The sequence below is a fragment of the Rhinopithecus roxellana genome, chromosome 5, assembly GCF_007565055.1.
Source record: "Rhinopithecus roxellana isolate Shanxi Qingling chromosome 5, ASM756505v1, whole genome shotgun sequence".
Lineage (NCBI taxonomy): Eukaryota > Metazoa > Chordata > Mammalia > Primates > Cercopithecidae > Rhinopithecus > Rhinopithecus roxellana.
In genome coordinates, this window is record NC_044553.1 from 167,261,690 (window position 1) to 167,286,483 (window position 24,794).

At 43.2% G+C, this 24,794-nt stretch overlaps 1 protein-coding gene and 1 pseudogene across 2 annotated transcripts in view; one reads left to right on the top strand and one right to left on the bottom strand.

Moving 5' to 3' along the window:
- The window catches only part of THSD4 (thrombospondin type 1 domain containing 4), a 702,136-nt gene that overhangs the window by 265,856 nt on the left and 411,486 nt on the right, over positions 1-24,794 (bottom strand). The gene's annotated exons all lie outside the window — the stretch shown is intronic.
- On the top strand, positions 2,259-2,803 carry LOC115897400 (annotated as a pseudogene).

The following is a 24,794-nucleotide window of genomic DNA, read 5'->3' on the forward strand; positions in this document are numbered from 1 at the left end:
TTCTCCCAACTCAAGGGCAATGGGATAAAAGCGGTCAAGACACTGCCTTGTTTAGATGACATTCTTCTTGCCCCACAAGTTGCCTAAGAAAGCAATCCCAGGGAGGAGGCCCTGGGCCCCACCCCATGGGAAGCTTCAAGAAAGAGCAGTCACTCCTAGGCTCCATGCTTCCCATCTGAACTGATGGGGAAACTTCCTCTAGTATCATTCAGGGCAAATGGCATCATGGAGCAAGCTTTACCTCCATCAAAACCTCCCAGGTCACGTGTGCCATCTGGGTCTCATCTCTAGACCAGTCGACCTCTTCCTTAGTGAGAGCACGCTCCAACCCTCTCTGACAACCCCTCCAACCTTCCACTCTGACTTCTGAAATTAGTAATGCCATCCCAGCCATATTGCTTACTTGCTACAAGTTTCTTAACTCTGTGTCAGCTTCCTATGTGATACTGGGCTAATAATAGTATCTACAGTTTAGGATTATCAAGAGGACTAAACAAACTATTGCAGAAAAAGCAGTTAGAATCCCGCTAGACAGACAGTACATGTTCAATAAAAACTAGCTATCCTGTGATTTGCCACCACTGCCGCTGCAACAAACGCCCCCAGAGCTACATCTTCTTTTCTGAGTGCTACCTTCCTTTTTGCCCACTCCCTGGACCTGGCTGGCCCCCGAGGATCACTCCTCACACCCAGGGCCTGGAGGTAGGATAGTCTTTTCTCACCCACTCTCCCCCTTTGCTGTTTCCAAAGCACTATCCTCCTCCTTCAAAAACCTCCAGCCCTTCTGAAGTTCATGTTCTTCTAACCATTTTCCCCACTTCCTGTCTTGCTACTGTACACTCTATTCCATACACAGAAACCAGAGTTATCTTTTAACACTAATTCAGGCCAGGCACAGTGGTTCATTCCTGTAATTCCAGCACTTTGGGAGGCCAAGGCGGTTGGATCACTTAAGGTCAGGGGTTTGAGACCAACCTGACCAACACGGTGAAACCCTGTCTCTACTAAAAATAGAAAAATTAGCTGGGCATGGTGGTGTGCACCTGTAATCCCAGCTACTTGGGAGGCTGAGGCAGGAGAATTGCTTGAACTGAGGAGGCGGAGGCTGCAGTGAGCCGAGATCACACCATTGCACTCCAGCCTGGGTGACAGAGTGAGAGACTCGGTTTCAAAAAAGAAAAAGAAAAAAACAATTCAGATCATATACCGCTTCTGCTTAGAACCCTGTGGTGTTCCATTACACTGGGAGCAAAATCCAAAGCCTGTCTACATCTCTAACCTTATACTGTCACTCACCCCCACCGGCTACACAGCAAAACTGGCCTTCTTGCTGCTCCTGAAAGACATGGCACTCAATCACCCCAGGGCCTTTGTACTTGCTCTTTCCTCTGCTCCCAACACTGGATTCTGGATCCTTCATATCACTCAGGTCTGAGTTCAAAAGTCATCCCAGAAAATCCTTCTGAGAGCCCCCAACATAAAGCAGCCCCACATTCACTATTACTTTACTCCATCTATTGTTCTTACAGCGTTAGCAACATCTGAAATGATCATGCTATATTATTAATTGTTAAAAAATGTTATATTATTTTTTAACTTCCTGTTTTTCTGTCTTTCCTCTCCAGGGCATATGCTCCATAAGATCAGGAGTGTTGCCTTTATTGTTCATTGTGGAATCCCTGAGCAACAGTGCCTGGCCACAGTAACCATTGATAAACATTTGCTGAATAAACCAACACAGAACAATGGATCTAAAGACCACAAAACTCTGTCCTGGGTTTGAATCCGAGCTCTGACAATTTATTGGCTGTGTTGCCTTTGAGAAATTATTTGCCTCTCTGAGACTCAAATTCCTCCAATTAGAATATGCTGGTGGGGGAGAGTCACCCCATCAGGGTTGTGATGAGGATTAATGAGATTGTGTTTACAGCAGCACCTAACACACTGCTCTACAAATTCCAAGCACTCAAAAAATCGTTACAGTTATTTTCCAGAGATAACATGAACCTTAAAACTTTACTAAGATTAAAGTCACTTAAACTTGGATCTCTTTCTCTTTTTCAGAGTCTAGAGCAGTACAAAACCCAGCCAGAGGATATCTCTATCATTCCCACCCAGGTGGGGACTTCCACTCTTGGAAAAATGCCTCCTTTTGTCTGAGAAAGAGAGCAGATCATAACATCATTTTCCTGAGAATAGTGGATCCCGTATATAACGGTTTAAAGCTGACAGATAAAAATTTCCGCCTTTCGGCCGGAACCGCCATCTTCCAGTAATTCGCCAAAATGACGAACACAAAGGGAAAGAGGAGAGGCACCCGATATGTTTTCTAGGCCTTTTAGAAAACATGGAGTTGTTCCTTTGGCCACGTATATGCGAATCTACAAGAAAGGTGATATCGTAGACATCAAGGGAATGGGTACTGTTCAAAAAGGAATGCCCCACAAGTGTTAGCATGGCAAAACTGGGAGAGTCTACAACGTTACCCAGCATGCTGTTGGCACTGTTGTAAACAAGTTAAGGGCAAGATCCTTGCCAAGAGAATTAATGTGCATATTGAGCACATTAAGCACTCTAAGAGCCGAGACAGCTTCCTGAAACGCGTGAAGGAAAATGATCAGAAAAAGAAAGAAGCCAAAGAGAAAGGTACCTGGGTTCAACTGAAGCGCCAGCCTGCTCCACCCAGAGAAGCACACTTTGTGAGAACCAATGGGAAGGAGGCTGAGCTGCTGGAACCTATTCCCTATGAATTCATGGCATAATAGGTGTTAAAAAAATAAATAAATAAAAGACCTCTGGGCTGGAAAAAAAAAATTTTCCAAGGTATCATAACTTCTTATATAAATTAGCAAGAGGAATTAAATTTTCCACAGCCTAGTTGAGTACATTTAGAAGGGGTGGGGAGGTGGGGGGAAGTGAACAGGTTTCCCTACAAGAAGTAAGGGTATAGGAGTACAACTTTGTACTCCTAAGGAAGGGTCTATTTTATGGAATTGAGCAATGCATATATGCTCCCCAGAGCATCCTGGATTTCTGAGGGCTCTTGGGTCCACTTGGCCTTTCCTCCTTTCTGGAATCTCTGGATAATTAAAACAAAAAAAAGGCAGTCTAATCAGTTCTCCTCCTTGACATTCATGGACAACAGATGAAGCATAAATATGTCTACACAGCACTTCCCTCCCTGTGGGAACCTCCAGTATCCTTATGGCTCTGGAAGGAGTTCTGATTAAATAGAAGTGGCATCAAGCCTTCAAGGCAATGCCTAGCTTTTAGTCTGCTCAAGAAAGGTAACCAATGCCACAGAGCAAGGTTTGGGCCTTCTTCCAGAGGCTCGCAGAGAAGCATGGTCCAAAATTCTCTTGTTCTTTAAAGAAGACTTTGGATGAGGAGTAGAGTAAAACAATTAGTTTGTTATGGTTACATCAGTGAGCAACAGGCAGGGGTTTGAGCCGGAAATGGTTGTTTTACATGCATTCACACAGGGCTGAGATGCCAGTGAGATTTAGCACATCTTGTGGAATTCTGCTAGGAGGCATCCCTTATTCACGTTACAAATGAGAATGTCCTTTGGCCTGAAATTATTGTACTTGAAGAAGAATTTACAAAACAAAATCCAAATACACTTAGCTTTTGAATGAGGGAGTGTCAGAAGGTTGGAAAGGTAAAACAGGCGAAAGGGAGAGAAAGGACTGAGTGCTAGAATGAAAGTGAGGTTAAGACACACAGGTGAAGCAACAGGAAGAAGCAGCATGAAAGAGAAAACACAGACACACACTGAAGAGAGACATGGACTCGGAAGGAGGGAAGAGAAGAATGGTAGTGGCGGGGATGGAAGAAGAGAGAGCCCTGAGAGAGAGTTGGTTTAGAGCAGACTGAAGTGATCCATTCAGATGCTTTGACTTGTCTTGCTGCTTACGCGGACAGTGGTCAATGAAAGAAACTATTATCTGACATTTTTGCTAGCAGTTCTTACATTAATTCACCTTTCTTTTGATAATCTTATATGTCAGTCTAGCTTAGGCTAATGAACGCAGTGAAATGTCTGCTGCTTTCAGTGCCCTGGACAAACCTTAGGCAGAGTTTGTCTGATAGAAATTCCTGTGATGCTGGAATGTTCTCAGTCTGCCCTGCCCAATATGGCAGCCATTAAGCTACATATGTCAACTCGACACTTAAAATGCAGCTAACTCAACCAAGAAACTGAATATTGAAATTTTAATTAATTTAAACTAATTTCTTAGAGCATAGTTCGTATACCAAAGGGAGAAGTGAGATACAGTACAAAAAATGAACACAAAATTTTAACCGCTATGTGATATCATATATTAGAAAACTATAACTAGTACATTAAACTAATGATTTCAGTTACTGGAGTTCTTAGAGCAAGAAAAAAATGAAATCGTAATTTGTTTGTAAACAAATAATGTAAATAATGGTACAAGTGGTACAGAGATATGGCATAAATTGTGAAGACAGTGTGCAAATAACTAAAATAAAACTTGAAATTAATTTAAAAAATTAAAGTTTGGGAAATACTAGACTAGACAATGTTTTCCAATTGCATTATACTGAAGATTGGCAAATGACTTGAATTTATGACTATGGACTCAAACAGTAAGAAAAAAGAGCAATTTTTCAATTGTCATGGAACAGAAAGGAGGTGAGAGACTACGAACATCTGCCAAGGAAGCAGGGATTTACGGTATTTTAAGCCAAGCCATGAGGTTGTTGCAGAGGTCACTGGGCCACTCATGACCAACACTCCAACCCCTGCATTTGCTCGGTGGGTGAACTGGGACAAAATGGCAATGATGATATCCCAGGCACATTGTGTAGAGTAAATAAAGTAAGTTAATGTAGGCTGCAAGCTGTGGAGCACCAAATACAAATGTTGTTCTATTTTATTCTTTCTTCACTTCCATTAGCTTCATCTCCTCTTCCAGGACACCACCTGTACCCCATTTCAGTGGAGAGTCAGATACTTTATTCAGAAATGCTAGCCATTACTAAGCATTCTGCTGTCCTGTTTCCTGTGGTATGTGTCCCAAAGTGTTTCCACTTGGTCAAAAACCCTTGGCATGCCCAGGCTAAGTGCTCTATTTTAAAACCTAGGCCTCTGACTGTAGGCTTGATTTGGGGTATTAACATAGAGCATGTGTCCTCTTGCAAGCGGAGCAACCCGCAGGTCATTACATCTGCTGATCCTCTGAAAAAGATGCCGGGATTTTGCCAGAGTGTGCCCTGAAAAATAGCCAAGGTACAAATTAACACCCACTTTCCGGCAATGGGAACCATTCCTGAAACAAGCCACTTCCGTAAAACCCGAGGCAACCTGGAATAATCTGGGAGCCAAGACACAATTTATTACTTCACAAAGAACACAGAATTCTGATCCAGCAGCAAACTAGCTGCTGGGTTTGTTTCCTTTCCCACACAAGCTGCATTTCAAAAGCCTGCCACTCTTAATTTACAAGCCCAGCCCTTGAAAGGAATGCTTTAAATAACCGAAGATTTATAGAATGTCATAACTAAAGACAACATAGAGATTGGGCCCTCCTCAATCCCCTTGTCTTAGACATGGGGACACAGAGACCCAGACAGGGTAGGTCAGCAACTTCCTGGTGATTACACAGTTTGACAAGGACACAGTCAGCCCTGACACCCAGGTATTCTGACCCCAGGATCACTTCTGTTTCTGGCTCCTCCAATTTTTCTACTACGTTCAAATATCAATCATGTTTTCAAATTAACATTTTTAAAGAAATGGTTTTCATTTCAAACTAGCAGAATCCAAAAGGGAATTCAGGCATTGCTTGGGAGATGGAGCCAGACAACATCAAAGGTTAATTTCTAATCCTGACAGATTATGTTTCAATGAAAAGAGGTAGTATTTAGCACAGGGACTAAAATTATAGTCCACGCATTAAGGTGACACAGAATAACACATTCATTCACTGCTGGTGAGAATGTAAATTGCTAAAACCATTTTAAAAACAATAATTGACAATATGTATTAAATTCCTTAAGGATGTCCAAACTTTTCGACCTAGAATTTCCACTTCTAGAGTTTTCCTTGAGGAAATACTGAAAAAAAAAAAAAAAATGAGCAAACGTGTTATGTTCAAGATGTTCTCTTGTAGGAGGGTAGTAGGTAGAAACTAAAAACTGGAAACAATTTAAAATATGTACCAGGAGAGGTTTGGTTAAACAAATTTGGATATATCCATCCATAGGATGTTATGTATCCAATAGAAATTATATCCTCTGCTGGGCATGGTGGCTCACACCTGTAATCCCAGCACTTTGGGAGGCCGAGGCAGGTGGATCATGAGGTCAGGAGACCGAGATCATCCTGGCCAACATGGTGAAACCCTGTCTTTACTAAAAATACAAAAATTAGCTGGGCGTGGTGGTAGGTGCCTGTAATCTAGCTACTCTGGAGGCTGAGTCAGGAGAATGGCTTGAACCCAGGAGGTGGAGGTTACAGTGAGCCAAGATCATGCTACTGCAATCCAGCCTGGTGACAGAGGAAGACTCTGTCTCAAAAAAAAAAAAAAGAAAAGAAAAAAAGAAAAAGAAAAAAAAAGAAATTATATCCTCTGATAGAAATGTTCATTGATATGTTGTTTAAAAGGCATATTATAAAACAGCACATATAGTACGATCCCATTTTTGTTTAAAATATTTTTATTTCCTGAAAAACAAAAACAAAGATCAGAGATTATCATGGGATAACAAGACCATAGGAGGTTTTAATTTTTTCTTCTTTTACATATATTTTCTTTCTGCAGTGGATATGTATTAATTGCGTCATGAAGAATTTTTAAAAGATCTTAAGAATAAAACAAGTTTATTGTTTACTCAGCAACAAAAACCAAACTGATTCAATACCATGGATGGATCTCAGAAACATTATTTTGATCAAAAGAGGCCAAACACACAAGAATTGATTGGTAACATTCCATTGATATGCAGCTCTAGGAGAGGTGGGACTATGATGATAAAAATCCCAAGGTGGATACCAACAAGAAAATAAATTGAATACCTTCTCTACTGGCAGGCTCCACTAGTTGGATGATGATGCTTCTCTCCCCCACATCTGTTAAGCCCTCCTAATTACTCCTGCAGGTGACCTCGATGGAAGGGCCTCTTTCCATCACAGGTGCCATTATGAGTCTTATGCCCAGGACAGAAATGTGACCTCAGTGACTACTGCCCTTCCTCTCTCCTGATACCTGCCTTCCTTCTGTTCCCCGACTGCTGTGCCTCATTCTTCCTCACCTTCCTTCTATGCTGAGAGAGTGTGATATAGCCAGTGGGGCCCTAGCTCTGAGATCTGCTGGCCTGAGTTCAAGCGCTGGCTCACCCATTGACTTAAGCAAGTAAGTCAATTTCCCTAAATAAAGCAAGCAAGCAAGTAAGTCAATTTCCCTAAATGGAGGCAACTACTTTCTGATTTTTATCATCACAGTTCCATGTCTCCTAGAGCTGCATATAAATGGAATGTTACAGATCAATTCTTGTGTGTTTGGCTTCTTTTGATCAACATAATGTTTCTGAGATTCATCCATGGTGTTGAACCAATAGTTTGTTTTTTTATTGCTGAGTATATCTATTGCATGCATAAGCCACAACTTATCTATTTACCTACTGATAGATGTTTGTGTTGTTTCCAGTTTTGAGCTATTACGAATAGAGCTGCTAATAATATTCATGTTCAAGTCCTCTGTGTCTGTATTTTGATTTATCCTCAGTAAATACCCAGCAATTTTATTGCTGGGTCAGTTGTCCAAAGTGGTTGTGCCATTTTACATGCCCATCAACAATGTGTGAGTGTTTCAGTCTCTCATCCTCACCTTGGTATTGAGAATGAATACCAACCACCTTGGTATTAGTGGTTTTGCAAGGAGGCTTTCATTTGCATTTTCCTGATGATTTATGATGTTAACCACCTTCATGTAATTATTGGTCACTCATATATCTTTGGCTAAATGTCAATTTAAGCCTTTTGCCCATTTTATTCAGTTGTTAGTCTTATTAAGATGAGTTCTTTCTATATTCTAAATACAAGTCCTTTGACATATAAAGTGGTTTTAAAGATACATTCCTAACCTATCTGAAACAGGGCGAGGAGCCAATTAGATAATGCTGTAACAGCCTATGAAAGTTAAGGACAGCCTTTCTTGATAGAAATAACAATCCCGCTATGTACAAGGAACAGTAAAACCGAGGCTAAGAGCAATGCAAGGATGGCACATTTCCTAAGTACAGAGATGACAGGAAGCCTCGGTTCACGCCATCTTGGAAAGTCTCTAGCAGTGGTGTGTGGATGTCTGGTCTCCCATGAGATTCCTCTGATTCTGCATCTTCCTCAACACTACTCATCAGCTTGTGTCATGATTATCATTCCTGAGCCCTTGCTTAAATTTTGGATCAATTTCTTTGCTCTGATCTCTATGGATTTCCTGATTCTGAAAACACTGGGTTTTGAGCTTCCTGCACCAAGATGTATGTTTTCGTTTTCTTGTGTGACTTGCTGCTTACTCTGAGTCCTGTCTTAGTTCCAACTTCCTTCCTGCCACCTGGCTCTGACTCATGTCTTGCTTTTATCTCCAAGGTCAAGACGTGCTTCTGCTCTGGGCAGTCTGCATAGCTTTAGGCCCTTGGTACTGTCTTGGGTCTAGCCCACTTACTTTTATTCCCTGCATGTTCTGGCTTGCTCATGACCTACAAGACCTGGTTCCTCATTCCTTAGCCTAGAGATAATATTATGAAGGATGAGGTGGATTCTGTTTCCAGGATAAAATATTAGCTTTGGCATTTAAGGTCTTTACTAACTGACTTCTTGTCTTCTTTCCCTATCTACTTGTAGTTGCTTCATAAATAAATGTCCCAACAGGAAAACATAGTTATATCTTTCCCCATTAAATGGGAATCAATAGAAAATGGTAACCAAAGACCAAAAAAGAGTTGACAATATGTTGCTATTTCAATGACAAGTTACTCTGAGCTAGAAGAATGAATCTGGGCCCATGTGATTTCTGACTCATACCTTCGTTCATTCATTCATTTAGCATTTACTGGTCACTTGCAAAGTGTTGAGTCTGAAACTGAAAATATAAACGACTCAGCTGCAAAACCTTATTCTGAGGTGTCCACTGACTGGTGAGGAAAGCCAATAGATAAAGAAATTTCCTTCCACAATATAAGTGCTACAGTGCAGGTACAAGGTGCCACAGGAGTTCAGGGAAGAAGCGGAATGTTTATTCCTGGAAGCCATCAGGATATTGACAGTGATGCTGATATTTCACTGGAAAAGTATTATTTGAACAGTGGATGTGTTAAAGGATAGGTAGGAATATGACAGAAAGATGAGGAAGACAGGGAACAGTAGAAACAAAAACATGTTTCTCCAAATCCTTCACCTCCCAAGATGCTAGGAATACTTGGCTACAGAAATCATACCTAAGTCATGCTGGGATGGAGTGTCTCCCACTGCACTACTATTTGAGGTGAGTACATGGAGGAGAATATTGGTAAATAAGCAAGACATGGATCATCTCAGTCCCAGAGCACCCCATACTGTTCCTTCTTAACAGTAGCCAGTTTGATTGACTAAACTTTGTGCCTTGTCCACTAAGCTCTGAAAACAAAGCCCAGGTCTGTTTTGCGGTCTGTTATAATCCTAAAGCCTGTGACTGTAGGTACTTGGTATTTGTTAAAGAGTTGGGTACATGATGCCATGAACACCAGATGGGGGAGAATGGCCCTGTCTCTGCAGGCAAATCACTCGCCCTGGCTGACAGGGCATTCTAAACGTTGATTTCTAGCTTTCCATTGCTATCTGTGTTAGCACTTTGCTTCTTTCTCTGCATATTCAGAATCATTTAAACCACTAAAATTTGAAGGTGATCTTAGAATATTTTGTGCCTGTTTGAGAAAAGATTTCGGGGGAAATTTTTTTTGAGACAGAGTCTCGGTCTGTCACCCAAGCTGGAGTGCAGTGGCGCTATCTCGGCTCACTGCAAGCTCCACCTCCCGGGTTCACGCCATTCTTCTGCCTCAGCCTCCCAAGTAGCTGGGACTACAGACGCCTGCCACCTCGCCCGGCTAGTTTTTTGTATTTTTTAGTAGAGACGGGGTTTCACCGTGTTCGCCAGGATGGTCTCGATCTCCTGACCTCGTGATCCGCCCGTCTTGGCATCCCAAAGTGCTGGGATTACAGGCTTGAGCCACCGCGCCCGGCCGGGAAATTCTTTTGTAATAGGAAATTTAAAATAGCATTTTCCTAGGACTGACTCATACTACTCTTTCCTTACAGAGGCTGCTCTTAGGGGAAGGGATCCCTATGTAGAAATCTGACCCTGAACAGTGTAAATGTCTTTGACATCTAACAAGAGCATGAAAATGGTTAGATACAATCACCCCAGCTGTCAGTTTGAAACTGTGCTACAAAAGCAATGATAGAGTAAGTGACTTCCATAATTTCTGAAGAAACAACTAAAAGGGAACCTGCTGTTTTCTTGCAAAACTGCATCCCCAGAGCAAATGTACCAGCAGAATGGGCCTGATCAGAATGTGAATGGACAGAAGGCAAAGAGCAATGTGACATCAGGGAATTGCAAATCAAACCTACAATGAAATACTACCTCACACCTACTAGGACAACTATAATCAAATAGATAATAACAAATGCTGATGAGGACGTGGAGAAATTGGAACTCTCAGACACTGCTGATGAGAATGTTAAATGGTGCATCTGCTTTAGGTAACAGCCTGGCAGTTACAAAAAGTTATAGAGTTATCTTATATACATACACATGTCAAATCACACATAAACACTCAAGGCAGCATTTCTTATAATACCTGTTATGGTCTGAATGTTTGTGTCACCTCCAAATTTATATGTTGAAACCTAATCCCCAATGTGATAGTATTAAGAGGTAGGGCCTTTGGGAGGTGATTAAGTCATAAGAGTCCTCATGAATGGGATGAATGCCTTTACAAAAGAGGCCAGAGAGAGTTCGTTTGCCCCCTTCACCATGTGAAGATGCAGCAAGAAAATATCATCTATGAAGTACAGAGTGATCCCTCACCAGACGCCGAATGTGGTCACTCCTTGATCTTGGACTTCCCAGCCCCCAGAACTGTAAGCAATAAATTGCTGTTGTTTATCAATTACACAGTCTATGGGACTTTCATTACAGCAGCCTAAACAGACTAAGACAAAAGCCAAAAGTGGGAACAACTCAAATGACCATCAGCTAGTGAGTGGATAAACAAATGTATATTCACACAATGGAATCTTATTTTTTCATAAAAAGGAATAAGGTACTGTTACGTGCTACAACATAGGTGAGCCTTGAAAATCCTGTGCTAAGTGAAAGAAGCCAGCCAGAAAAGACCATCTATATAAAATATCCAGAGTAGGCAATATCCATTTATATAAAATATCCAGAGTAGGCAAATCTGTAGAGACAGAAAGTAGATTAGCAGTTACCTAGTGCTAGGGTTTGGGAGTGATTGGTAATAGGTACAGGCTTTCTGTGTGCGGTAATGAAAATGTTATAAAATTAATAGTGGTGAAGGTTGCCTAACCTTGGGAATATAGCAAAAACCATTGAATTGTACACTTTCAATAAATGAATTGTATGGTATATGAATTATATTGCAATAAAATTGTTATTTAAAAAATAGCAGCCAAGGTGGATTACAGAAGAGAAGCAGGGACGAAGTTCAACCACAAAGGGAGATCCAAATAGTCCTGGGACTTGCCACTCCCCAGGTGAGCAGGGCTGGGGCTCACGGTAACATCAGAACCACTCTTGTATTTTAGCTGTCCTTCATTGCACATATGTGAATGTATAAGTAGGTTAACTCTTAGGAAACTATCAGTCTGTGCTAATAATCACTAGCCACGTGTGGCTATTTACATTTAAATGATTAAAAATGAAATAAAACTAATCATTCAGTTTCCCATTTGCACTAGCCACATGTCAAATGTTCAACAGCCACACGTGGTTCATGTATACAACCATACCATGCAGATATAGAACATTGCCATCATCTCAGAAAGTGCTTATCAGACAGCACGGCTCATGTGGCCACTGTGGGCTCAATCATTTCCTACTAATCCTTTTTGCTACCTCCTAATGCTAGAGTTAAAAGAACTCTTTCAAGTATTGTTGCAGCTAAAAATCTGTGTCCTGACCAGGCAAAGAGGCAGGTCCCTGTAAAAAAACAGAGCTACAACAAGGTCTGCTCTCGTGCGGGTGTGTCACTCAACACTTACGCGTTTGCTCTGTCCTGCTGGGATACTGGATACTTTTTACTTGTTAAAAAAAAAAAGGAAAAGAATTCTAGTATTGTTTTTATAATACTGGTGGAATAATAAACAATTGTTTAATGTTCTGATCAGGGAGATTAAGCCCCTAGGGGAATAGGAGAGAAGATAAATCAATATTTACCAGTAGTCCTTATCCTATGTTAAATATTAGCTTAAACTTAAAAACCCGTGGTTTTTTTTGCTGCCTCGCCTTAAGCCCAGATTTCACTGGTCGTTTGCTCTTGTGGAGAAATAATCATTTCAGAAGCAGTGGGAAATATTTGAACCATGTCCATTATATATGTTTTACTGTCGTCTTTAATAGTTATTGTAAACGCAGGGGTCACAGGAAAACACTGCCTGGCTGAAATGGTTCAACCTTTGCAATGCAGCAACGCATAAATCTCAGTGGGAGTCAACCAGTACTACTAATAAAGCTGTACAGTGAGCAAAATTAAGGGTAATTTGCTAGCATTTTTGAGAAAACCTGTGAGCTACACTGGAGGCTTTATATTTCACAGATTTGCATCAACCCTCAAAACATTGGAAGTTGCTGCCCAGGCCTGTGCAGACATCATTGGAACCTTCACACTAAAGAAGAACACATTAGGCATAGAATTTGCCATGTGTTCAGCCTGGGCGGTTACCCCCTGACTTCTTAGCTGCTGGGATAACAACAGAGAAGCCAGAGAAAGGTCTCTGTAGGGGATATGAAGCCAAAAAAATAGGTCATTATATAACATTGCCTAGACGGCCCAAACAGCAGATTGTTCATTGCATATTAAAATATTCACGTATATCACCCTCCCTGGGGTTGCCAATAAAGATCCTTTATAAACACTAACTGAATAAAATTCCTGACACCGTCTCTGTGGGGGATGTGTATTAAATACCAAGCTTTTCTTATCGATGCTAAAGCTAAGCCCTGAGAGGTGAAATAACTTGCTTTAAATCACAGTGTGCCAGGAGAAGCCCAGGTGCGCTGGCATCTGAACCTGCTTTGTAAAACCTCATTATAATTGTATAAAATATGACAAGAAATACAATCATGATACAAAGAATTTGGGAAGTTAAGTGGTTACTTAATCAAAGTCACTTAAATGATTTATGGTTGGAAGGATCAAAGAATTAATGTTACAAAATTAAGCAAAGGCCAAAACAAAAGCAGTGGGAGGGGGGAAATTTGGTTTTCCCACATTTTAATTCTTTTGTGAAAATGAACTCAACAAATGCTTAAATATTTGCAGTGAACATAAATCTTTTTCCTTTTTCCTGGGAGGAAGGAAAAACAACAACAAAAATCTGTGGTGTTCAATTCAGAGTGAACACCTTGGCCTTTGAAAAGTCTGTGAATCCTCCCACCGTTATTCTCCACTTTAGCAGTAGCAGGGGAGAGAATCTATTATTCCTCCTTCATGCCCCTAAACCAAATCTGAGAAAGAGAACCTGGTGGAGACATCCCCAAACTCTGCCTCAGTCCAATACCAAATGTCTGTTAAAACGCCCCTCAAGACCAACCTGGTTACCAGTTCCACACAGGCCAAACAGTCCAACTCTCTTCCCCCTTCCTTTTTGTTCTCCCTGTTTCCCATTATTTGGTGCCCTTTCCATTTGATTGGCTCTGCCGAAAACAGAAGCCACATTTTCTTTATCTTTCTCTGCACTCAGACTTCTCCCCTTGACCCCTACAGCAAAACATCTCTTTATCATACCACCAAACATAAGCTCAGCCATCCTCTCACACAAAACATCACTCGATCACACCGCCAAACGCGAGCTCACCCATCCTCCCACACAAAACATCACTCGACCACACAGCCAAACGTGAGCTCACCCATCCTCTCACACAAAACATCACTCGACCACACCGCCAAACGCGAGCTCACCTATCCTCTCAAAACATCACTCGACCACACCGCCAAACACGAGCTCACCCATCCTCTCACACAAAACATCACTCGATCACACCGCCAAACGTGAGCTCACCCATCCTCTCACACAAAACATCACTCGACCACACCGCCAAACGTGAGCTCACCTATCCTCTCAAAACATCACTCGACCATACCACCAAACGCGAGCTCACCCATCCTCTTGCACAAAACATCACTCGACCACACCGCCAAACGCGAACTCACCTATCCTCTCAAAACATCACTCGACCACACCGCCAAACGCGAGCTCACCCATCCTCTCGCACAAAACATCACTCGACCACACCGCCAAACGTGAGCTCACCCATCCTCTCGCACAAAACATCACTCGACCACACCGCCAAACGCGAGCTCACCCATCCTCTCGCACAAAACATCACTCGACCACACCGCCAAACGCGAGCTCACCTATCCTCTCGCACAAAAAATCACTCGATCACACCGTCAAACGCGAGCTCACCCATCCTCTCCCACAAAACATCACTCGATCACACCGCCAAACGTGAGCTCACCCATCCTCTCACACAAAACATCACTCGACCACACCGCCAAACGCGAGCTCACCTATCCTCTCAAAACATCACTCGACCATACCGCCAAACGCGAGCTCACCCATCCTCTCGCACAAAACATCACTCGACCACACCGCCAAACGTGAACTCACCTATCCTCTCAAAACATCACTCGACCACACCGCCAAACGCGAGATCACCCATCCTCTCGCACAAAACATCACTCGACCACACCGCCAAACGTGAGCTCACCCATCCTCTCGCACAAAACATCACTCGACCACACCGCCAAACGCGAGCTCACCCATCCTCTCGCACAAAACATCACTCGACCACACCGCCAAACGCAAGCTCACCCATCCTCTCGCACAAAAAATCACTCGATCACACCGTCAAACGCGAGCTCACCCATCCTCTCCCACAAAACATCACTCGATCACACCGCCAAACGTGAGCTCACCCATCCTCTCACACAAAACATCACTCGACCACACCGCCAAACGCGAGCTCACCTATCCTCTCAAAACATCACTCGACCATACCACCAAACGCGAGCTCACCCATCCTCTCGCACAAAACATCACTCGACCACACCGCCAAACGCGAACTCACCTATACTCTCAAAACATCACTCGACCACACCGCCAAACGCGAGCTCACCCATCCTCTCGCACAAAACATCACTCGACCACACCGCCAAACGTGAGCTCACCCATCCTCTCGCACAAAACATCACTCGACCACACCGCCAAACGCGAGCTCACCCATCCTCTCGCACAAAACATCACTCGACCACACCGCCAAACGCAAGCTCACCCATCCTCTCGCACAAAAAATCACTCGATCACACCGTCAAACGCGAGCTCACCCATCCTCTCCCACAAAACATCACTCGATCACACCGCCAAACGTGAGCTCACCCATCCTCTCACACAAAACATCACTCGACCACACCGCCAAACGCGAGCTCACCTATCCTCTCAAAACATCACTCGACCATACCGCCAAACGCGAGCTCACCCATCCTCTCGCACAAAACATCACTCGACCACACCGCCAAACGTGAACTCACCTATCCTCTCAAAACATCACTCGACCACACCGCCAAACGCGAGCTCACCCATCCTCTCGCACAAAACATCACTAGACCACACCGCCAAACGTGAGCTCACCCATCCTCTCGCACAAAACATCACTCGACCACACCGCCAAACGCGAGCTCACCCATCCTCTCGCACAAAACATCACTCGACCACACCGCCAAACGCGAGCTCACCCATCCTCTCGCACAAAACATCACTCGACCACACCGCCAAACGCGAGCTCACCCATCCTCTCGCACAAAACATCACTCGACCACACCGCCAAACGCGAGCTCACCCATCCTCTCGCACAAAAAATCACTCGATCACACCGTCAAACGCGAGCTCACCCATCCTCTCCCACAAAACATCACTCGATCACACCGCCAAACGTGAGCTCACCCATCCTCTCACACAAAACATCACTCGACCACACCGCCAAACGCGAGCTCACCTATCCTCTCAAAACATCACTCGACCATACCGCCAAACGCGAGCTCACCCATCCTCTCGCACAAAACATCACTCGACCACACCGCCAAACGCGAGCTCACCCATCCTCTCGCACAAAACATCACTCGACCACACCGCCAAACGCGAGCTCACCCATCCTCTCGCACAAAACATCACTCGACCACACCGCCAAACGCGAGCTCACCCATCCTCTCGCACAAAACATCACTCGACCACACCGCCAAACGCGAGCTCACCCATCCTCTTGCACAAAACATCACTCGACCACACCGCCAAACGTGAGCTCACCCATCCTCTCGCACAAAACATCACTCGATCACACCACCAAATGCGAGCTCACCTATCCTCTCAAAACATCACTCGACCATACCACCAAACGCGAGCTCACCCATCCTCTCGCACAAAACATCGCTCAATCACACCGCCAAACGTGAGCTCACCCATCCTCTCACACAAAACATCACTCGACCACACCGCCAAACGCGAGCTCACCCATCCTCTCACACAAAACATCACTCGATCACACCGTCAAACGCGAGCTCACCCATCCTCTCACACAAAACATCACTCGATCACACCGCCAAACGTGAGCTCACCCATCCTCTCACACAAAACATCACTCGATCACACCGCCAAACGCGAGCTCACCTATCCTCTCAAAACATCACTCGACCATACCGCCAAACGCGAGCTCACCCATCCTCTCGCACAAAACATCACTCGACCACACCGCCAAATGCGAGCTCACCTATCCTCTCAAAACATCACTCGACCATACCACCAAACGCGAGCTCACCCATCCTCTCACACAAAACATCACTCGATCACACCGTCAAACGCGAGCTCACCCATCCTCTCACACAAAACATCACTCGATCACACCGCCAAATGTGAGCTCACCCATCCTCTCACACAAAACATCACTCGACCACACTGCCAAACGCGAGCTCACCTATCCTCTCAAAACATCACTCGACCATACCGCCAAACGCGAGCTCACCCATCCTCTCGCACAAAACATCACTCGACCACACCGCCAAACGCGAGCTCACCCATCCTCTCGCACAAAACATCACTCGACCACACCGCCAAACGCGAGCTCACCCATCCTCTCGCACAAAACATCACTCGATCACACCGCCAAATGCGAGCTCACCTATCCTCTCAAAACATCACTCGACCATACCACCAAACACGAGCTCACCCATCCTCTCGCACAAAACATCACTCAATCACACCGCCAAACGTGAGCTCACCCATCCTCTCACACAAAACATCACTCGATCACACCGCCAAGCGTGAGCTCACCCATCCTCTCAAACACATCAGTCGACCACACCGCCAAACGCAAGCTCACCCATCTTCTCACACAAAACATCACTCGACCACACCGCCAAACACGAGCTCACCCATTGTCTCATCAGTCGACCACACTGCCAAACACGAGCTCACCCATCCTCTCACACAAAACATCACTGGATCACACCGCCAAACGTGAGCTCAACCATCCTCTCACACAAAACATCACTCGATCACACCGCCAAACTCAAGCTCACCCATCCTCTCACACAAAACATCACTCGACCACACCGCCAAACGTGAGCTCACCCATCCTCTCACACAAAACATCACTCGACCACACCGCCAAATGCGAGCTCACCCATCCTCTCAAAACATGACTCGACCACACTGCCAAACGCGAGCTCACCCCTCCTCTTATACAAGAGCCTGGCATGTAGCAATACTGTCACATTCAAACGAAAAGAATTACTCTACTTCTTTGATGGTAATCTGAGGTAAATAATGAAACTTTTAATTATCCTTCACAATGCCAAAGACTCTACTTGCTGTTTTTAAGCACGAGGTTTATCCCCAGACTACAAGTGAGTTAAGGTCTGTAGAGAGACCATGGTCTGTAACAGAATGAAAGGCTGGGTTACGAAGAAAACCTGGTTTGTCTTCAGGTCTGTCTCATGCTTAGTCCTAATCCAGGCAGCAGCATTGCCATATCTCCCTGCTGCTTGCTCCCCTACTGTATTCAGGTCACTCTGTAGACATCCTAACCAAGCAAAGACCTCCCTGATCACAGAATCTAGAAAAGCCCACCCACACCATCTTTCTCTCTAGCCTGTTTCTTCTATTCAACTTTTCTTCAGAGCAGCTATGGTGACTGATATTCTATGTCCGTGCACTTATTATCAATCTCCCCTCTGGAACATAAGCTCCATGAGGGCAGGTACTTTTGCCCTGTTTGCAGCTGTATCCTCAGTGCCTAGTATAGATTTGTCCATTCAGTAGGCACTCAATAAATACAGAACAAGTGAAGGATAAACAAACAGCTGTCATTCACTGGGGGAAAACATTTACCAAGTAACAAGTCATAATAAAATCTACCAATTACTGAGTGTTTACTAGACACTGTGCTGAGTGCCAGTGGCAAGCACGTTGGGTGTTCTATCAGTGCAACAACTTTCTACCAATGGGCAAAGTTCTGTTTTTAATAAAATGTATCTTGCCCCGGTAGAGCAGTGACACACAGTTCGAGGGTTATTCATTACCCTCTCTTCATTCCAGCATGAAAAGCTTCTAAATTCTGCCAATATGGATATTAGAATGATTCCTACTGTATTCATTTCATTTTTAAGAACATCAACAATATTTATGCACTAGAGCCTGCAGGAGAAAAAAATTCTTTTCAAAGCCAATAAAACACTACAATAACCAGATTTAAATGTTTTCATCATCAACCAGTTGGGCAGCTTGGTAGAGAAATTCTCCAAATAGGTAACAGATGGTAAACTTTCCTGGGGAAAGTAGCTTCAGACTTAACACCTACCTAGGATCCACCACTTTTTAAAATGAAGAGTCAATTTGAGGTTCTCTATTAATTTTGTATCAAATGGTTTCTACTGCCTGGAAGATACAGTATGGTAAAAGCAGCCAATAAAATATGTGGGATTTGGAGTCCAACAGACCCAGGTTTGATTTCTAGCTCTGCCACTAGCTGTGTAAAATTAAGTTAGATGCTTTGCTTCTTGAAGTCAAAATGTCCTTGCTGCTCATCTACCATTGTGTAACTAACATGTAACTGTTATTTGGTCTGGGGGTTGATTTTACTCCACTTACAAACTAATCAGTTAACCTATCACAGTTTCATGGATACTAGCAGAGAATCTTGGATGAGGAGACAAAGGACTTTATTACTTATGGCACAGCAAATAGCATGGATATCAGTGTTTGCAATTGGTTCCCACTGTCTCCAAGTCCACAGGGGCAATGCAGAGAGGTCCAGACAGATGTTGCACGTGCAGTGTGTTTGCAATGCACCAGAGGAATACTGAGCTTGGGAATGCATTGCTTTCACAGCAAGCAATAAACAAGGCTGTTCTTCATTCTGGAGGTAGGCCTTCCCTCATTTCTAAATGTTGCTTACTGAAAACACAGTCCTGAAAAATGGGTCAGGTAAAGGGGATCATGGCCTCATATTCTGGTCATACCCAACACGGCGTGTAGAAGTGTGAGTAAACCCATGGAGGACTGTTTCCAATAATAACACGATTAAATTATCCCCCCCAGTTCCTACAACTGGGTATCTGAAGATTCCACCTGCCTCCTCCCTCTATCTCTCAGAAAGGCTTCCTTTTTTGGAAAAAAAAAATCTATCCTTTTATTTGTCTTTTTGCATCACACTCAAAGAATTCTAAAATGTTTGAGGTGGAAGGCATTTTTCAAACCAAGTAGTTGTAAAATTTTAGGTAGCTATTAAAACTTACACAGAATTTTTGTAATGCATGGAGAAATGCTTCATACAATGTTAAGAGAAGAAGTAGGATCCAACATATTTATAATATTGAAAAATACACTACATATACATGATAGTTTTCTGTGTTTTACAAATTCTACATTGAAAATGTATCTTACTTCTCTACTCAAAAGAAAAAGGAAATGCTCTAGCTCACCCCCTTTACTTTACAAATGAGGAATTGAGAAGCACACAGGTTAAATGACCTCCCCCAACACCCGCTCCCCACCCCCTGCCGCAGGCCCTTTGCAGAGCTGGTAATGAAAGGCATAGTCTCTGATTTTCAGTGTTGTGACTTTGGCCCTCGCCTCTGGGGATATGGGAGGGGCAGCAGGGCAAAGCTGGGTAGGGAGGATCTGGCCAAGGTAACCATGACCGTCTGAACTTGGGGAAGAAGTCCTTTGCATTTAATGACTGTTGGCAGCTGGACTCAGGTTTCCCTGCCCATTACTATAACTGGCATGAGGGAGAAGATGAATTCCCTTAAGCCTGGGCTTCTTATGGTAAGCCACTTACTGTTCAAAGTTGGCGGCCAACTGAGATGTGGCTTAACCCAGGGCAAAACAAAGCCCTGAGACTCCAGTAGGCAGAGCTGAGGCTGGGCTCTGGCGCAAACTCCTGAAGCACTGGCTTCAACATGAGCTATCTGAATTACTTGTCTAGACAGTTCCCATTTCACTGGATCATTAAGTGGTCCTCCTACCCTCTTAGCAATGTTCATAACTCACATAAGCATCTTTCTCAATCACAGACTTCTCTCTTTTTCCTTCACTATTATTTTCAAATGACATTACTGTATCATTGTACTTTTTATTTTATTTTTTGGTAGTGAAGACTTTGCTACTCCTTAACTGCAGGAGAAGAACCCAACAAAAGTCATTAGAAGATCTCATTGGAGAAGTGGTTAATTTGCTCAGTTGAGTTAGAATGAAACCCTTGGAGTTCCATGGGGTTTGTTTCTAAAGTCCTGCAGTCTAATTCTGGTCCTGCTTCCATGGGGAGGGCATGTGGCTTTCTGACACCTGTCAAAGACAACTCGAAGTAACATTCCAACACCAAGCCCAAGCTTTTCTCCAGGCACAAAGGATATGGAGTCCAAAGATACGGTCTTTGCCTTTCTGGAGCTTGGGGTGTAGAGGGAGGCAGATGAGGTTCAAGGTGGCAATGTGGGGAGGTAACTGCTAGAAACTGCCTGACTACTCCCCTCCTCTCTTCAGCCCCCACTTTTCAAACTTTGGGAGAACGTGGGGAACAGTGTCCCCAGCTGAGAACATACCAGAAGGGGGGAGATCTGAGTGTGGCTGAAAAAAAACACACAACTAAGTACAGGCCTTTCAATATACTTCCTGAAAAATCTTGTGTTCTACAAAATAGTGCCCTAAAAATAGTGCAGTTTATGGGAGAACTAAGAGCCAACAACTCAAAATCTATGCAGCTTTTTAACCAGAAGCCAGGTAAACCCAAATTGGTTCCTGGAATATAATTTGACACCCCAAGTAAGAAACTCAGAACTCTGGAGTCTGTCTCAGGGAATATTAAAAACATACAACATCGAAAAAGTGGCACACTGACTTGCAGGTGCTGGGGCAAGGCGGTGAGACAGAGCTCTGAGCCAGTGGGGCAGCCATTACAGGCATACAGGAGGAAGCACAACCAACTGCAGTCCTGGAGCTTCAGCAACCTCCCCTGGGGGGAGCCCCAGGCATGCGCTCATTTTAAATTTGCCTAATATAGATCTAAAAAGGCTCCTGCCTATGCAGCCCCTTACTGAGAGTTTTGGGTAGAGAGAGAGAGAGAGAGAGAGGGAGAGAGAGAGTGTGTGTGTGTGTGTGTGTGTGTGTGTGTGTGTGTATGTGTTTGTCCTGTTGAAGTTTTAATTTCTGCTCCCACTATTCCACTTCCCCCTGCCTAGGAAAACTTACAGATGAACCAAACTAACTTCCACGGTACACTGATAACATTCTACCTTTTACCAGTTATTTGCGAACTAAGCAATGTCGTAATACAAGTTGTAACAGAACGGCTGCAACTCACAGGGCAGCTAAGCCTGAAACACAGACCCCATGGAGCTGACAGAAGGGTCCTGCCACGGCAGTAGCCTTGGGCCAGTTCAGACCAGGAAAGACAACCTGCTCTTCAGGCTGCCATAAGTGGTGGAAATGGAATTGTGGGATACAATGGGATCATCTGATCCTTTAAGAAACTTGAAAGTTTAATGTGTTGTTTTGTGTAAATTACATGGATTTCTATAACCTTGTGTTGACATTCTTGTATCTGATGGGGTTTGACAAGGCAGGCCACCTGCAAACAACCTGGCCTTGGTTGGCATGGGCCTTCCAGGGTAGAGCCAGTCTCTGGAGACAAATTTACTGTCTCCGTACCATGCTGATGGCAAGCTCCTCTTGATAGTACATGGGGAAGGGAGAGTGAGAGTCAGTACAATCCAATACTTAACACTGGGGGAAGGTTGGAGGGAGAGGCTGAAACAGATCACTCATCCTGATAGGTAATGCATTGTTCTAAACATCATGGTGTACAACCTAAATTACAGAAGGAAAAAAACCCAAAAAATATAAACCTGGAGGCAAAAGATATTTGACTCCCAAGATCTAGATCAGCAAAACCACAGATGGGAGTTAAGGAACAACATGGCCATAAACTCAGCAGACTATAAACTCCTTATGGGCAAGGACAACTCCTGACACCACGCCTGAACACAGAAGGTGCACGATCAATTCTTTTTGAAAGAAAACATTCAGTATGACATAGTGGGCATGAACGACATTTAGAAAACATGTTTGTGCATTTTTTTCCCCTCAAAATAAACAAAACACCATTTTACCACTTTACAAAATTACTCAAAATTTTAAAGGATTTCTTACAGTTTTTCAAATTCCTTCATTGTTTGCTTCTTGAAACAAAACAAAGAACTGGATCTTCTGCTTATACAAAGAGAACCGGCCCACTTTCTAGTATTCTTAGACTTCACTAAGCCTGAGCTGATAGCTATGAATCACTTGGGTATCGCCAAGAGCTTCTGACACTTTCCAAATTATAGGACTTCCCTGTTGCAAGATCAGATAACTGTACTATTTGGCATTTCATTACCATTTGCCTTACCTATTTGAAGCTTATTTTTCCATCTATGTTTCTGTTCCCACACAAACTTGAACCATCTGAATTTCCTCTACTTTTGCAAGATTTTATTTTAAAGTTGGCAACTTGATTTTTTAACTTTTGCTTTTGACCGCTGCTTTTCCATTTTTACATTTGCTATTTTAATCACAAATTTTGCCCCTGTTTGATTTGGCTGTCTACTTTTGCCTGCCATTTTTTTTTTAAATCCCATCTTGTTCTTTTTCTATATCTAATTTTGCATTTCAGCTCTTCAATTTTCTTCCCCAAACTCTAAGAAAGTCTTTTTAAAGTATATGTCTGTTTCATTCACTCTCTTGGACAATGTTTAAACAGATACTCAATGAACCTCTGTACAGAAAAAGATTGTTGGTACTAAAGCAAAAGAGAATAATTATGGGGACAAGGTCTCAGTGAAGATGTAAAGGTGTGGTGTTCTGGGCATTTTAGAGAAGAATCTCTGTACCATCTAGTGTAATCCTGCAAGGATGGGGAGGTGAGCATAAGGATGGGAATCTGTTGAGATAAAGGCAAGGACTGTGCTCAAGAAAATTCATCAAGGTGAATATGCCAGTACTGTCATGTGGCTATCATGTGCCCCTGAAATGATATGATAAGGACACTTCACCAAATAGTATTCTTCCCTCAAATCCATCGCCCCAGTCCAACAAACAAAAACATCTAAAAATCCCATTTTGAGGGACACTCTACAACACACCTGACCATACTCTTCAAAACTGTCAAGGGCATGAAATACAGGGAAGACTGAGAAACTATGACGGGCCAGAAGAGACTAAGGAGACATGATGACTAAATGTAATGTTGGGTCCTGGATTGGCTCCTGGAATAGAAAAAGGACGGCAATGGAAAAACTGCTGAAATCCAATGAAAATCTAGAATTTAGTTAATAGTAATGTACCAAGGTTGGTTTCTTAGTTTTAACAAATGTACCCTAGTAATACAAGATGTTAACACTAGGGGACACTGAAACTGGCTAAGGGGTACAGGAACTCTCTCTACTATCTTTGCAACTTTTCTGTAAACCTTAAGTTACTTCAAAATAAAAAGGTTAGTTAATAAAATTAACCCAAATAATGAAGTATTCTCAAACTCCTTGTATTTGTGGCTTTAAACTACTGGCTCCATTTTCTTCTTTTCTCCACCTTGTATAATTATTTGTAATACTTTGTTTCTGAAGTGAATGTGTGACTTTAGTCTTTTATGCTCTGAAGTGTTTTATTCTAAGGTCACCTGACTTCATAAAAAGGTCCTGTAATTGTTCATCAATTCTTCTCCATAAAATCAACAGTGGTGACTATTTTCACCTTTAATTATCTCAGCTTCCTTAACCCCACATGCGTGCATTCATTCATTCCCTCATGCATTTGTTCAACATATATTCAGAGCCCTATCATAGGCCAGACCCTGAGCAACCCTTCATGATCTGCTGGTGATTTGGAGTCCTAGCCCTCAAGTCATCAAGATAAACAAAGGTGAAATTCTCCATGACTTGATCATCACAAAAAAAGG